This window comes from Rhipicephalus sanguineus, chromosome 9 (assembly GCF_013339695.2).
Source record: "Rhipicephalus sanguineus isolate Rsan-2018 chromosome 9, BIME_Rsan_1.4, whole genome shotgun sequence".
NCBI lineage: Eukaryota > Metazoa > Arthropoda > Arachnida > Ixodida > Ixodidae > Rhipicephalus > Rhipicephalus sanguineus.
In genome coordinates, this window is record NC_051184.2 from 64,583,905 (window position 1) to 64,599,730 (window position 15,826).

A 15,826-nucleotide genomic window follows, 5' to 3' on the forward strand; every position below is an offset into this window, starting at 1 on the left:
TGAGGCTTGCATCCCGACGCTGTTCTGCGCCGATGTCGCACAAATCAGATATGGCGAGTACACAAGAATCATTGTCATGGTCAGCGAGGCTAGCAGGGTCCACCGGATGACGCGAGAGACAATCGGCGTCTTGGTGCAGCCTGCCCGATTTGTAAATTACGTCGAAGGCATACTCCTGAAGACGTAGAGCCCAGCGACCAAGGCGACCAGTTGGGTCCTTGAGTGATGACAGCCAACAGAGAGCGTGGTGGTCGGTAATAACCGAGAACTCACGGCCATACAAGTAGGGGCGAAATTTTGCGACAGCCCAGACCAACGCAAGACATTCGCGCTCCGTGATCGAATAGTTCCGCTCAGATGTGGAGAGAAGGCGGCTGGCGTATGCAATCACACGTGTTTGGCCCCCCTGGTGTTGGCCGAGGACGGCGCCGATTCCATGCCCACTGGCATCTGTGCGAACCTCCGTAGTCGCCGACGGGTCAAAGTGGGCCAGTATTGGTGGTGAAGTGAGCAAGTTGATCAGCGTCGAGAATGCAGCCGCCTGGTCCTGGCCCCACGAGAAGGGGACGTCTTTCTTTAGAAGGTCAGTGAGCGGTCGGGCAATGGTGGCGAAATTGCGTATAAAGCGTCGGAAGTATGAGCATAAGCCAACAAAGCTCCGAACATCTTTAGTAGAAGAAGGCAGAGGGAAGTGCTTGACGGCGCTAATCTTGTCAGGGTCAGGTTGTACACCAGTAGCACTTACAAGATGACCAAGCACAGTGATTTGTTGCCGGCCGAAATTGCACTTTTTGGAGTTCAGCTGGAGTCCCGCTCGACGAAAAACAGCAAGAATGGTCGACAAACGAGTTAGATGACTCTCAAACGTTGGGGAAAAGACAATGACATCGTCGAGGTAGCAGAGACAGATGGACCATTTATAGCCACGGAGGAGAGAGTTCATCATGCGTTCGAACGTCGCCGGGGCGTTGCACAGCCCAAAAGGCATAACCTTGAACTGATAGAGGCCGTCCGGTGTGACGAAGGCAGTTTTTTCTCGGTCTAAGTCGTCGACAGAAATCTGCCAGTAACCCGAGCGCAGGTCTATGGATGAGAAGTATCTCGCACCATGAAGACAGTCAAGCGCGTCGTCGATTCGTGGCAGCGGGTATACGTCTTTGCGGGTTATCTTGTTCAAGGCACGATAGTCGACGCAAAATCTCCAGCTGCCATCCTTCTTTTTGACCAAGACGACAGGTGACGCCCATGGACGTGAGGAGGCCTCAATGACGCCTTTTGAGAGCATCTTATCGACTTCTCGTTGTATGACCTGGCGTTCGGAATGGGATACACGATATGGCCGCCGTCTGACAGGACTAGCATCGCCGGTATGTATTTGATGCCGTACGAATGACGTTTGACCTAAAGGGCGCTCATCGAAATCGAAGATATCCTTATAGGTCGTTAAAACATGGCGAAGTTGCGCAGCTTGACGCGGTAGAAGATCAGGCGCAATCATTTTCGCGATTTCGTCGGGGGGTGCGCTTGCTGAGCTGGCTGCAACACCGGACGAGCACTCTCCTGCGTCTAATGCCACGATGTTACACGCATCAAGTGCTGATATGTTGGCCAACGAAATGCCTTGCGGAAGAACTTGGGTCGAGTTACTGAAGTTGAGGAGAGGGAGCTGTACGTAGTTGTCGACAACATTCACGAGGGTATGCGGCACAGCAACATTCCGGGCCAACAGCACGTCAACTAATGGGGACACTATGTAGTCGCCGTCGGGAAGAGGTGGTGATGTCGTCAAGGCCACACACGTGGTGGCTTGCGGTGACAGCCGAACATAATCCACAGAGCACAAGTGGTTTGGCGGTGAAGCTGCGCCATCAGCAAGCCGAGGCAGTTCAAGTTGAAGAACGCCGGTTGCACAGTCAATGAGGGCGGCGTGAGTAGACAAGAAATCCAATCCGAGAATGACGTCATTTGGGCACTGCTCAAGAACAGCAAACAAAACAGATGTGTGGTGATCGGCGATCGTGATGCGTGCTGTGCACATTCCTATAACGGCAGGACTTCTTCCGTCGGCGACACGAATCATACCAGGAGCAGCCGGAGTAAGCACTTTCTTCAGGCGGCGACGAAGTCGAGCACTCATCACGGAAATATGTGCCCCAGTATCAACAAGTGCGGAAACAGTCAGGCCGTCAACGTCAACGTCGATCAAATTTCGTCGTGTCGGCAGTACAAGAAGAGGATTTGAGGTGGAATTAGAAGATGCAGCATCACCTCTAAGAGCTGCATCTCTTAGTTTCCCTGTCGAAGATTGAGCGGCGAGGTCGGACGTCGTCGTAGAGGAGACGGAGACGACGGGCGACGCGCTGGCGGCAAACGGGACTGGTGACCTCGGGGCGACGGCGAGCGGCTGTGCGGCGTAGCAGTGGCATCGGCGTTGTATGGCTCGAAAGGCTGGGAACGGCGGTAGTTATCGGGGTACGGCTCAGGAGGCTGGGAACGGCGGTAGCTGTCGACGGGGCTAGCAGTGGCATACCGGGTTCTTAAAGGCGAAGACCAACGGTTGTTGCAATGTCGTGCGACGTGACCTATACGGCGGCAGTTGAAGCAGATCGGCCGATCATCTGCAGTTCGCCATTCAGCCGGATTACAAGACCGTGGAGAAAACCATTGTTCCTGGGGCGGCGACCTGGGGCGAGGCGGCGACCTTGGGCGAACGTCAGATGTCCGGGACTGAGCAACGGCGCAGACAGCGAAGCCCAAATTGCCGAGTTCCTCCCGCACAATTGACTGGACGAGGGCAACTGAGGGCAGGTGCGAATCAACGTGACCGTTGTTGGGAAGAGCAGGTGCAATTGCTTCGATTTTCCGACGGATGATTCGTGTAATGTCGGATGCCGGTGACGACTGCAGACGAGAGGTCTGTCCATCTTCGCATGAAGACGTCGCAGCTGTGTTTGGCAGCCGAGAAAATGGCTTTGCAATACGTCGGCTTTTGGCCTGTTCAAAACGCCGGCATTCCTCAATAATTTCGTCGACGGTCGCACAATTACGGCACAGTAATAGATTGAACGCGTCGTCCGCGATACCCTTCAGCACGTGGCCAACCTTGTCCGACTCCGACATGTCGCTGTCGACTTTACGACAAAGAGCCAGCACGTCCTGAATGTACGATATGTAGGGTTCAGTGGACATCTGAGCACGGGTGGATAGCTCTTTCTTTGCGGCTGCCTTTCGACCCATGGGCTTTCCAAACAAGTCGCACAGTTTTCGCTTAAATGTGTCCCAACTTCCGATCTCCTCCTCATGGTTCTCGTACCATACCTTTGCCGTGCCTTTTAGGTAGAAGAGCACGTTGGCCAGCATGAGAGTCGGGTCATAACGATTGAGAGCACTGGTACGCTCATAGTCAGCAACCCAATCTTCGACGTCGACTTCATCCGTACCGCAGAACGTCCCAGGGTTTTTCGGATGCGTCAACACGTACGTTGGCGGCGTTGTGGCCGGTGCAGGCGTTGCCGGGGCCGGTGCATGCATTGTCGTGGCCGATGCAGGAGTAGTCATAGCATCGGTCTCGTCTTCCATCCTGGAAACTCCGAGTCGACGACCACTGCGGAGCTCCGTTGTACAGCGGTTCTTCTACCCCGCAGCTCCACCAAATTGTCACGGGGATGACGAATACACGAGAGAGACAGCAGCAAGTATATTTACAATATTTACAAGCAACTGTGCCACCGAATGGCTGCCAGCATCTCGCGCGGCATTCCCGCTTCTTCCTCGTCTCTTCGTCTCCAACGGCGTGCTCATCCACAATGCCTCGTAACAATATCATGCTGTACTGCTAGTCGAGAGGAAATTCAAGACAGTTGAAATTGCTTTGCCTAGTCTTCCCAATCCGCCTTCAATGACAACTTTGAGAAAGAATGACTGGTGTCATCCGTTAAGGGTACATTGACGTACTTATCAAAATCCTTAACAAGTTCACAAGACCACCGTATTTCCTATATGATTAAAACAAATCAGAGTAAGCAAGGCTAACTTACTTCCGGACCTGTAGTTCTCGGTCCCTATGAAAGATAGTGTCCAGGATTTCCATCAGAAAGCAAGAATTTTAAACATACAAACAACTTCAACATGCGCTCGAACTGGATCAAAGCAGATCGATCAACAGCAAAATTCATGAGATATTTGGACACTAGATTTGCGAATGCCAAAGACCCTGCCTAGCTTCCTTCTTTCTGGGAAATACAGCACAAGCGAATGGAAGCAATTTTTTTTTCCTTTGCTCCTTGTTTCAGACACAAAATTATGTCTTCAGCACAAATAACTCCTCCTCAATAGGAAAAGGAAAAGCATGCAGAAGTCGAACTACTCTACTTGGTGTCCATATTGATGTTTATCCCTTTAACTATTGTGGAAAAAGAAGGAAATTGTACGACGTTCACCCGAAAGATATTTTTCCGCTTTTTTGGAGCTTTTCTTTGTATACATTGGTACAATTCTTCTAATTAAATGGGGTTCCTTTATTTCAGAAATTGTGAAAAAATCTCGATGGAGGGTTTACCACGTTGCTACACAATTAAACAGGGCCATAAACATAAAGCCCCGGAAGAGGTGGCACAGCATAGACAAGTGTAGCCATCTTGCGTAAAAAAAAAACAAAACTTAAACAAGTACAGTCGTATTTCGTGGCAAGGGGAACTAATTCTTGGTGATGTGGATCATCAGTCATTTTTCTACAAAATATGATCACAACTATACTCTTTAACAGGAGCGATAGGTTTATACGAAATCACGGCGAAATTTTGCGAAAAAAGATGAGGAGCTCTACCTAGGGGCAAATCGCGTTCCCTGTTGAGGGCCTTATTAATTATAAGCCATTTCGTCCATTAGATGGGACATACTGAGAAGATTATATTTTAGTTAGCAACTTACCTCGCTAGGTTGAGTAGTGTCTGACCACTAGAATCAGGAAATCAAAGGAAACACGCACGTTTTTCATGAAAATTTGAATCCGGTTTGAATGCTCTACTAAGAGCGCTAATATTCATAAGAAATGTGTAAGCCAGAATAGCCACAAACATGCCAAACTCACTTCTCCAGGTTTTTGTTGTCCTGGATCTCTATTATAATAGAAACAAGATGCCAGATAAAATATTTTTTCGGTGCCCATACATTTTTAGCACGCTTGAGTTCTAACTTATATGAAAAGTAATGTCGTGGTGTGCTGCAGGCCGAGGAGAAACTCAAAACAGTTGACGGAATTACTCTGTCTAGTTTCCCTTTTCTGCCTTCAGTGAAAACTTTGCTAACCAATTACAGAAACGATCTGATAAGGGTATATTGACGCACTGACCAAAGTCCTAAACAAATTTTCAAGGCCAACTAATGTCCTATTAGGATACAATATGCAGAATAACCAAGGCAGACTTACTTCTGGACCTGTACTTCTCGTGCCCTAGGAAAGATGTTGTACAGGATTTCCATCATGAGTTATGAATTGTCCACATAGAATTTATGTCAACATGTGCTTGCACTGTTTATTACGGAGATCTAGCAATAGTAACCGAGTTATGGGCTGTTTAGACTCTAGATCTTGGAACGCAACATGCCATGCCTCGTTTCGATTCTTTGGGAACTAGGCTACAAGCCAATGGAAGGAAATTTAGTTCCCTTTCTTCCATATTTTCGAAATAAAATAGTTTCTTGAGCGCAACCGTTTTTCAACAAAGAATTGCTCATTATTAAAAGAGAAAGCATACAGAAAGTGAACTTTCGTATTTTCCTCAACATCCTTTTGAAGAACTTATCAGTTACAACGAGTTCTGTTTATTAGATGAGATATACTGAAAAGCGCATTTTTCAGTTCGCAACCTACCGCGTCAAGTTCAGTTTTCTCTGACAGCTTCAATGAAAGCAAAGGAAACGGCAACGTTTTCATTAAATATTCCATCTGGTGCGCACGCTATGCTAAAAGCACTAATGATTAATTATAGGGAATGTGGAAACCACGAATTTCGCAAACATGCAGAACTCACTTCTCCTGGTCCGGTTGGTCTGGATCCCTATTTACAATGGAAACAAAGTAAGGAAAAAAGTATATTTTTTGCGGTGCCTTAGCGTTTTTCACATGCTTGAGTTCTGGCTTCTATGACAAGCAATATCATGCTGTACTGCTAGTCGAGAGGAAACTCAAGACAGTTGAAATTGATTTGCCTAGTTTTCCCAATCCGCCTTCACTGACAACTTTGAGAAAGAATGACTGGGGTCATCCGTTAAGGGTACATTGACGTACTTATCAAAATCCTTAACAAGTTCACAAGACCACCGTATTTCCTATCTGATTAAAACAAATCAGAGTAAGCAAGGCTAACTTACTTCCGGACCTGTAGTTGTCGATCCCTATGAAAGATAGTGTCCAGGATTTCCATCAGAAAGCATGAATTTTAAACATACAAACAACTTCAACATGCGATCGAACTGGATCAATGCAGATCGACCAACAGCAAAATTCATGGGATATTTAGACTCTAGATTTGCGAATGCCAAACACCCTGCCTAGCTTCCTTCTTTCTGGGAAATACAGCACAAGCGAATGGAAGCAATTTTTTTTCCTTTGATCATTGTTTCAGACACAAAATTATGACTTCAGCACAAATAACTCCTCCTCAATAGGAAAAGGAAAAGCATGCAGAAGTCGAACTACTCTACTTGGTGTCCATATTGATGTTTATCCCTTTAACTATTGTGGAAAAAGAAGGAAATTGTACGACGTTTACCCGAAAGATATTTTTCCGCTTTTTTGGAGCTTTTCTTTGTATACATTGGTACAATTCTTCTAATTAAATGGGGTTCCTTTATTTCAGAAATTGTGAAAAAATCTCGATGGAGGGTTTACCACGTTGCTACACAATTAAACAGGCCCATAAACATAAAGCCCCAGAAGAGGTGGCACAGCATAGACAAGTGTAGCCATCTTGCGTAAAAAAAAACAAAACTTAAACAAGTACAGTCGTATTTCGTGGCAAGGGGAACTAATTCTTTTTGATGTGGATCATCAGTCATTTTTCTACAAAATATGATCAGAACTATACTCTTTAACAGGAGGGATAGGTTTATACGAAATCAAAGCGAAATTTTGCGAAAAAAGATGTGGAGCTCTACCTAGGGGCAAATCGCGTTCCCTGCTGAGGGCCTTATTAATTATAAGCCATTTCGTCCATTAGATGGGACATACTGAGAAGATTATATTTTAGTTAGCAACTTACCTCGCCAGGTTGAGTAGTGTCTGACCACTAGAATCAGGAAATCAAAGGAAACACGCACGTTTTTCATGAAAAGTTGAATCCGGTTTGAATGCTCTACTAAGAGCGCTAATATTCATATGAAGTGTGTAAGCCAGTATAGTCACAAACATGCCAAACTCACTTCTCCTGGTTTTGTTGTCCTGGATCCCTATTATAATAGAAACAAGATGCCAGATAAAATATTTTTTTCGGTGCCCATACATTTTTAGCACGCTTGAGTTCTAACTTATGTGAGAAGCAATGTCGTGGTGTGCTGCAGGCCGAGGAGAAACTCAAAACAGTTGACGGAATTACTCTGTCCAGTTTCCCTTTTCTGCCTTCAGTGAAAACTTTGCTAAATAATTACAGAAACGATCTGATAAGGGTATATTGACGCACTGACCAAAATCCTAAACATATTTTCAAGGCCAACTAATGTTCTATTAGGATACAAGGATGCAGAATAACCAAGGCAGACTTACTTCTGGACCTGTACTTCTCGTTCCCTAGGAAAGATATTGCACAGGATTTCCATCATGAGTTATGAATTGTCCACATAGAATTTATTTCAACATGTGTATGCACTGTTTATTACGGAGATCGAGCAAAAGTAACCGAGTTATGGGCTGTTGAGACTCTAGATCTTCGAACGCAACATGCCATGCCTCGTTTCGATTCTCTGGGAACTAGACTACAAGCAAATGGAAGGAAATTTAGTTCCCTTTCTTCCATATTTTCGAAATAAAACTGTTTCTTGAGCGCAACTGTTTTTTATCAAAGAATTGCTCATTATTAAAAGAGAAAGCATACAGAAAGTGAACTTCCGTAGTTTCCTCCACATCATTTTGAAGAACTTATCAGTTACAACGAGTTCTGTTTATTAGATGAGATATACTGAAAAGCGCATTTTTCAGTTAGCAACCTACCGCGTCAAGTTCAGTTTTCTCTGACAGCTTCAATGAAAGCAAAGGAAACAGCAACGTTTTCATTGAATATTCCATCTGGTGCGCACGCCATGCTAAGAGCACTAATGATTAATTATAGGGAATGTGGAAACCACGAATTTCGCAAACATGCAGAACTCACTTCTCCTGGTCCGGTTGGTCTGGATCCCTATTTACAATGGAAACAAAGTAACGGAAAAAAATATATTTTTTGCGGTGCCTAAGCGCTTTTCACATGCTTGAGTTCTGGCTTCTATGACAAGCAATATCATGCTGTACTGCTAGTCGAGAGGAAATTCAAGACAGTTGAAATTGCTTTGCCTAGTCTTCCCAATCCGCCTTCAATGACAACTTTGAGAAAGAATGACTGGGGTCATCCGTTAAGGGTACATTGACGTACTTATCAAAATCCTTAACAAGTTCACAAGACCACCGTATTTCCTATCTGATTAAAACAAATCAGAGTAAGCAAGGCTAACTTACTTCCGGACCTGTAGTTGTCGATTCCTATGAAAGATAGTGTCCAGGATTTCCATCAGAAAGCATAATTTTAAACATACAAACAACTTCAACATGCGCTCGAACTGGATCAAAGCAGATCGATCAACAGCAAAATTCATGGGATATTTAGACTCTAGATTTGCGAATGCCAAACACCCTGCCTAGCTTCCTTCTTTCTGGGAAATACAGCACAAGCGAATGGAAGCAATTTTTTTTTCCTTTGGTCCTTGTTTCAGACACAAAATTATGTCTTCAGCACAAATAACTCCTCCTCAATCGGAAAAGGAAAAGCATGCAGAAGTCGAACTACTCTACTTGGTGTCCATATTGATGTTTATCCCTTTAACTATTGTGGAAAAAAAGGAAATTGTACGACGTTTACCCGAAAGATATTTTTCCGCTTTTTTGGAGCTTTTCTTTGTATACATTGGTACAATTCTTTTAAATAAATGGGGTTCCTTTATTTCAGAAATTGTGAAAAAATCTCGATGGAGGGTTTACCACGTTGCTACACAATTAAACAGGGCCATAAACATAAAGCCCCGGAAGAGGTGGCACAGCATAGACAAGTGTAGCCATCTTGCGTAAAAAACAAAAAACTTAAACAAGTACAGTCGTATTTCGTGGCAAGGGGAACTAATTCTTGGTGATGTGGATCATCAGTCATTTTTCTACAAAATATGATCACAACTATACTCTTTAACAGGAGGGATAGGTTTATACGAAATCACAGCGAAATTTTGCGAAAAAAGATGTGGAGCTCTACCTAGGGGCAAATCGCGTTCCCTGCTGAGGGCCTTATTATTTATAAGCCATTTCGTCCATTAAATGGGACATACTGAGAAGATTATATTTTAGTTAGCAACTTACCTCGCCAGGCTGAGTAGTGTCTGACCACTAGAATCACGAAATCAAAGGAAACACGCACGTTTTTCAAGAAAAGTTGAATCCGGTTTGAATGCTCTATTAAGCGCTATTAACGCGATAGCGTTAGAGAGCTCGTGTCGCAGAAATTCCGTTGTCGGTGTCGGCACCGTTGGTTGTGAGGGAAAAATCGAGAAAGCAGCAAATAAAATGAAGAATAACAATTTCGGTTTCATTGAGGATCGAACCCGGGCCGTTCGCGTGGCAAGCAGGTGTCCTACCACGAAGCCACGAGGTTACTTGGAGCTACTTCGGAAAAAAACACTACATAAATGCTATGTAGTGGAAGGAGTCTCCTTAACGCATTTTGTTCGGCAGGTGTCACGACGAAAACGACCCCATTCCCCGATTTGTAGGCGCTTTTGGGAGACCATCAAACTACGTCGAAAAAGGCCGGGATAGTGCAGCCATCGCCGCTAAAAACACACACGAACTTTCAAACAGCTCTAAAAATGGACAACTATGTCCATCTAGCGGAAAACATATCAACAAGCAAACAGCAAACGCTAGATAATGTGCTGCCATCTGTGAGGCATTGTGAGACTCTTCATGGCCTCCGAGATGTAGAGCGCGCGGCGTGTACCTTAGAGGGCATGCGACTCTTGCTTTAGATCGAAAACCTGTGCCATTCGCGCGCGCGCGCGCGCGCGCGCGCGTGTGTGTGTGTGTGTGTGTGGGTGTGTGTGTGTGTGTGTGTGTGTGTGTGTGTGTGTGTGTGTGTGTGTGTGTGTGTGTGTGTGTGTGTGTGTGTGTGTGTGTGTGTGTGTGTGTGTGTAACAAAACACATTAATAAGTATGCACTTAGTGGTTGAAGTGCGCACTAGGGGCCGGATTTCGCTATTGCGTTCAACTCTTAAAGGCGAAGCTTAAGGGTCCCCTAATTTTTTCATAAGGAGTGTGTAAGCCAGAATAGTCACAAACATGCCAAACTCCTCCTGGTTTTGTTGTCCTGGATCCCTATTATAATAGAAACAAGATGCCAGATAAAATATTTTTTTTCCGTGCCCATACATTTTTAGCACGCTTGAGTTCTAACTTATATGAAAAGCAATGTCGTGGTGTGCTGCAGGCCGAGGAGAAACTCAAAACAGTTGACGGAATTACTCTGTGTTGTTTCCCTTTTCTGCGTTCTGTGAAAACTTTGCTAAACAATTACAGAAACGATCTGATAAGGGTATATTGACGCACTGACCAAAATCCTAAACAAATTTTCAAGGCCAACTAATGTGCTATTAGGATACAAGGATGCAGAATAACCAAGGCAGACTTACTTCTGGACCAGTACTTCTCGTTCCCTAGGAAAGATATTGTACAGGATTTCCATCATGAGTTATGAATTGTCCACACAGAATTTATTTTAACATGCGCTTGCACTGTTTATTACGGAGATCGAGCAAAAGTAACCGAGTTATGGGCTGTTTAGACTCTAGATCCTCGAACGCAACATGCCATGCCTCGTTTCGATTCTCTGGAAAATAGACCACAAGCGAATGGAAGGAGATTTTGTTCCCTTTCTTGCATATTTTCGAAATAAAATAGTTGCTTGAGCGCAACGCTTTTTGAACAAAGAATTGCTCATTATTAAAAGAGTAAGCATACAGAAAGTGAACTTCCGTAGTTTCCTCAGCATCCTTTTGAAGAACTTATCAGTTCTAACGAGTTCTGTTTATTTGATGAGATATACTTAAAAGCATATTTTTCAGTTAGCAACCTACCGCGTCAAGTTCAGTTTTCTCTGACAGCTTCAATGAAAGCAAAGGAAACGGCAACGTTTTCATTGAATATTCCATCTGGTGCGCACGCCATGCTAAGAGCACTAATGAATAATTATAGGGAATGTGGAAACCACGAATTTCGCAAACATGCAGAACTCACTTCTCCTGGTCCGGTTGGTCTGGATCCCTATTTACAATGGAAACAAAGTAAGGAAAAAAGTATATTTTTTGCGGTGCCTTAGCGTTTTTCACATGCTTGAGTTCTGGCTTCTATGACAAGCAATATCATGCTGTACTGCTAGTCGAGAGGAAACTCAAGACAGTTGAAATTGCTTTGCCTAGTTTTCCCAATCCGCCTTCAATGACAACTTTGAGAAAGAATGACTGGGGTCATCTGTTAAGGGTACATTGACGACTTATCAAAATCATTAAAGGGACCGACAACTGATTTTTCTCGACCCAGCTCTTTACGGCGCGACAGGAAGCTCATCCTTCGTTGCGTTTGTAGCTGCAGTGGTTTATCCGAAAAGCAGGTAGTTATTTTATAAGCAGTATTTTTCGATCTGAAAGGCTCCAAACACGCGTGGAGGCTTGCTCCAGCAACGCTGAGAATTGATAGCGATGCCGCTAGCCCTTGTGAAAGCTGTCGTTGTTCTCCTTTCGCAGGAGTTACTGCAACTATGCTTAACCACCTTTATTTTGAGCTTTCCAACCATTTTTGAAAATAGCAAGCTGTTACAATGAGATGTGTGGCTTTATACACCTTCCCGGTATTTGTACAGCGTTGTGTGCGCCTGCGCCCAAGGTTGCCTGCGCCTGTGTCATGGATGGCTTGACCCGACGTCGTTACTCTCTCGATACACGAGCCAAGCCAAGTAATCGAAAACGTAACTGTGCATACGCACGGCCGCACCGAGTAGCAGCGCGCGTCATTTCTGAGACGAAGTGTAGGTAGCAAAACTATGTCGCTCCAAAATCTTAGCGACCTGGAAACTGCGTGCACGGTTGCATGAGCACGCTGAAAAGTTGCTCAAGACGCGCTGACGAGCATGGGATCATTACGTCACGCGAAGGCAGCGCCACCTTAATGCATACTACTAACGCCGGCCTATATGTACATTATTATGGAGTAATACTTTTTAATATAAAGAAACGAACAGTACTTCAATACTAACAAAAAAATCGTCGACCGCGTACAGCAATCAACGGTCACGTGGCCGTCTTCATCGGATGATCCATGTTTTTGCCGCCAGAGGCGCCACAGGTCATTTTTCGCAACTTTCAATTAAGAAATAAAAATATAAATCCGCCTCTCACGAAAAAAACAGGGTTGGTTTGAGTAAGTGCAACGGACAATCTTTACATCAGTGGAGTCAACTCATTTCATATTCTGGGCAGTTGTCGGTCCCTTTACCAAGTTCACAAGACCACCATATTTCCTATCTGATTAAAACAAATCAGAGTAAGCAACGCTAATTTACTTCCGGACCTGTAGTTCTCGATCCCTATGAAAGATAGTGTCCAGGATTTCCATCAGAAAGCATGAATTTTAAACATACAAACAACTTCAACATGCGCTCGAACTGGATCAAAGCAGATCGAGCAACAGCAACATTCATGGGATATTTAGACTCCATATTTGCGAATGCCAAAGTCCCTGCCTAGCTTCGTTCTTTCTGGGAACTACAGCACAAGCGAATGGAAGCAACTTTTTAGGGGCGAAGCTCCTTAAGGCGGCACCCGTTCGTCCCTCGTAGTCGTAGTAGTAGTCGTAGTGCGTAACCAGTCTTACGCTTTGACCTCCAAGGTGGTGCCGGTGGGAGATTTTTCCTGTGCGTTGTTGAACAATAAAAAATTCGCAGCGAGCGCGTTAACTAAAAGCCGAATTCTTCTGTCTCTCATTCCCCATTAGCAGCCATTCGCATGTTCCAGTAGGAAACGTTAGTAGAAGCAGAAGTGTAAGTGTTAGCTAAAAGCCGACTTCTTCTGTCTCTCATTCCCATTAGCAGCCATTGTTTACCTCCAAGGTAGTGCCTGGTGAGATTTCTCCTTGCGTGATTAAACAATAAAAATTTTCTTCAAAACGCCGTTGATTGATGAAATAAACCAACGAAAGACGCCAGATGTTTTGTAAAAGCAAAACGAAAGAACGCCAGATGTTTCTAAAGCAAAACGAAAAGACGCCAGCTGCTTAACGAAAGACGCCAGATGTTTTCTAAAGCAATGGTTTTCTAAACAATGAAAATTCACAGCGTACATGTAAAATTAAAGTCAGCTGCAAGTCGTCATAACTCATCGAACCTTTAGTATAAAGGCGCCCGATCTCACGTCGGTGATGATGTACTGGGCATAATTCACGGAAGATTCACGGTTTACCGATGAACCTCCGCAGCTTCGCCCACTCGTCATCATTCGCTCCGTGGATATGCTGTGATTTTTTTTCCTTTGATCAATGTTTCAGACACAATATTATGTCTTCAGCACAAATAACTCCTCCTCAATAGGCAAAGGAAAAGCATGCAGAAGTCGTACTTCTCTACTTGGTGTCCATATTGATGTTCATCGCTTTAACTATTGTGGAAAAAGAAGGAAATTGCACGACGTTTACCCGAAATATATTTTTCTGCTTTTTTGGAGCTTTTCTTTGTATACATTGGTACAATTCTTTTAATTAAATGGGGTTCCTTTACTTCAGAGATTGTGAAAAAATCTCGATGGAGGGTTTACCACATTGCTACACAATTAAACAGGGCCATAAACATAAAGCCCCGGAAGAGGTGGCACAGCATAGACAAGTGTAGCCATCTCGCGTAAAAAAACAAAACTTAAACAAGTACAGTCGTATTTGGTGGCAAGGGGAACTAATTCTTCGTGATGTGGATCATCAGTCATTTTTCGACAAAATATGATCACAACTATACTCCTTAACAGGAAGGATAGGTTTATACGAAATCAAAGCGAAATTTTGCGATAAAAGATGTGGAGCTCTACCTAGGGGCAAATCGCGTTTCCTGCTGATGGCCTTAATAATTATAAGCCATTTCGTCCATTGGATGCGACATACTGAGAAGATTATATTTTAGTTAGCAACTTACCTCGCCAGGTTGAGTAGTGTCTGACCACTAGAATCAGGAAATCAAAGGAAACACGCAAGTTTTTCGTGAAAAGTTGAATCCCGTTTGAATGCTCTACTAAGAGCGCTAATATTCGTATGGAGTGTGTAAGCCAGAATAGTCACAAACATGCCAAACTCACTTCTCCTGGTTTTGTTGTCCTGGATCCCTATTATAATAGAAACAACATGCCAGATAAAATTTTTTTTTGGTGCCCAAACATTTTTAGCACGCTTGAGTTCTAACTTATATGAAAAGCAATGTGGTGGTGTACTGCAGGCCGAGGAAAAACTCAAAACAGTTGACGGAATTACTCTGTCTAGTTTCCCTTTTCTGCCTTCAGTGAAAACTTTGCTAAACAATTACGGAAACGATCTGATAAGGGTATATTGACGCACTGACCAAAATTCTAAACAAACTTTCAAGGCCAACTAATGTCCTATTAGAATACAAGGATGCAGAATAACCAAGGCAGACTTACTTCTGGACCAGTACTTCTCGTTCCCTAGGAAAGATATTGTACAGGATTTCCATCATGAGTTATGAATTGTCCACACAGAATTTACTTCAACATGTGCTTGCACTGTTTATTACGGAGATCGAGCAAAAGTAACCGAGTTATGGGATGTTTAGACTCTAGATCTTCGAACGCAACATGCCATGCCTCGTTTCGATTCTCTGGGAACTAGACCACAAGCGAATGGAAGGAAATTTAGTTCCCTTTCTTCCATGTTTTTGAAATAAAATAGTTGCTCTAGCGCAACCTTTTTTCAACGAAGAATTGCTCATTATTAAAAGAGAAAGCATACAGAAAGTGAACTGCCGTAGTTTCCTCAACATTCTTTTGAAGAACTTATCAGTTGTAACGAGTGCTCTTTATTAGATGAGACCTACTGAAAAGCGTATTTTTCAGTTAGCAACCTACCGCGCCAAGTTCAGTTTTCTCTGACGGCTACAACCACGAAAGCAAAGGAAACGGCAACGTTTTCATTAAATATTCCATCTGGTGCGCACGCTATGCTAAAAGCACTAATGAATAATTATAGGGAATGTGGAAACCACGAATTTCGCAAACATGCAGAACTCACTTCTCCTGGTCCGGTTGGTCTGGATCCCTATTTACAAGGGAAACAAAGTAACGGACAAAATATATTTTTTGCGGTGTCTAAGCGTTTTTCACATGCTTGAGTTCTGGCTTCTATGACAAGCAATATCATGCTGTACTGCTAGTCGAGATGAAACTCAAGACAGTTGGAATTGCCTTGCCTAGTTTTCCCAATGCGCCTTCAGTGACAACTTTGAGAAAGAATGACTGGGGTCATCTGCTAAGGGTACATTGACGTACTTAT